The sequence below is a fragment of the Molossus molossus genome, unplaced genomic scaffold (assembly GCF_014108415.1).
Source record: "Molossus molossus isolate mMolMol1 unplaced genomic scaffold, mMolMol1.p scaffold_m16_p_7, whole genome shotgun sequence".
NCBI lineage: Eukaryota > Metazoa > Chordata > Mammalia > Chiroptera > Molossidae > Molossus > Molossus molossus.
Window position 1 is genome coordinate 25,571,434 of NW_023425401.1, and position 1,272 is coordinate 25,572,705.

Below are 1,272 nucleotides of genomic sequence, written 5' to 3' on the forward strand. Positions count from 1 at the left end.
GGTGCCCATGACCTCTTCCTTAGATTTAATAATGGCTCACCGAGCTCATTTACTTTCATTTTCCAGTGTATTACAGAGGATATTACAAAGGATACAGATGAGCAGCCTGTTAAATTGGTACGTCGGGTGAGGTCCAGAAGGTCCTCAGTGCAGGAGTGTCTGTGCCACGGAGCTGAAGTTTACACCCTTCCAGCACGTAGATACATTCATCTACCTGGAAGATCTCCAAACCCCGTGTTTTTGGGTTTGGGGGCTTCATTACATAGACATGATTGATTAAATCTTCGGCCACTGGTGATTCAACTCAATCTCCAGCCCCTCCTCCCTCAAAGGTCTCAGGAATGGGGTTGAAATCCTTGGCCACTGGTGTCCCGATCATGTTCCAGTGGTAATTCCCATCTCTTTCCTTTGCTAAATGGCAGTATTATTGCAGCCATCCTGTATGTTGCTTGTGTTGGGAGAAAATCCTTGTTCATTTTAGCATATAGGTCATCAGAGAATGAGAAGCTGTCTCTGGACATGATGGAAAAGACTCCTCACCCTCTAAAGATTCTAGACTCCCAACTGTATGCTGGAGCTGAATGAGGATTTGGAGCTGTCTGGGGTTTATTTAGTTTTATTCTCTTTTCTTTGACTAACTCATAATATTTGTAATCCTTTTGCGACCTCACACACTTTTTGACACGTAGTGCTTCCTTGTGACTCTACGTGAGTTTTGTCCTCCCAGGGTTTCTTTCTCACCAGCCTAGTCATGTATGTAAAAACATTTTGTAGTGTTTTTATTTTTATTTGTTTATTTTTCCTTTTTCTGCAACTTTTCCAGAAGTACTGCAATACTGGTGGATGGAGCAAGCTCCCATTCCATCTCCCTGCTCTGAAAACCCATTTAATATAATGTCCTCAGATAGAGGGTGTAGCTGACATTAAACTGATCAGAATAGACACTACACTTGATCTTAGCCAAAAAGCCGAAAAGCGATTTTTTTTTTTTTGTAGTGTTTTAGGATTTCTGTTCTGGGAAGGTCTCTCTAGACACCTAACTCATGATCACGTTGGAAATAGAAGGCCTGATTTTTGAAATCTATTTTTAATAATCTCTGCTTTATTATTGTGGTCTTTGCTCTATCATCCTAGATTCTTTCTCATTTTATTTCCTATGGGGCTATTTTGTTACTGTTTTTAGATAATAGTTTTGTGAGTTGAAAACACAGATGATTTATTGTCAGTCTTTTTTGTTTTCTAATACATGGATTTTAGGATATAATTTTTCCT

The 1,272-nt window shown here is 39.5% G+C and overlaps 1 pseudogene; it reads right to left on the reverse strand.

Annotated features, from left to right (window-relative positions):
* Positions 1-809: 809 nt before the first annotated feature.
* On the reverse strand, positions 810-980 carry LOC118620627 (annotated as a pseudogene).
* Positions 981-1,272: the final 292 nt, after the last annotated feature.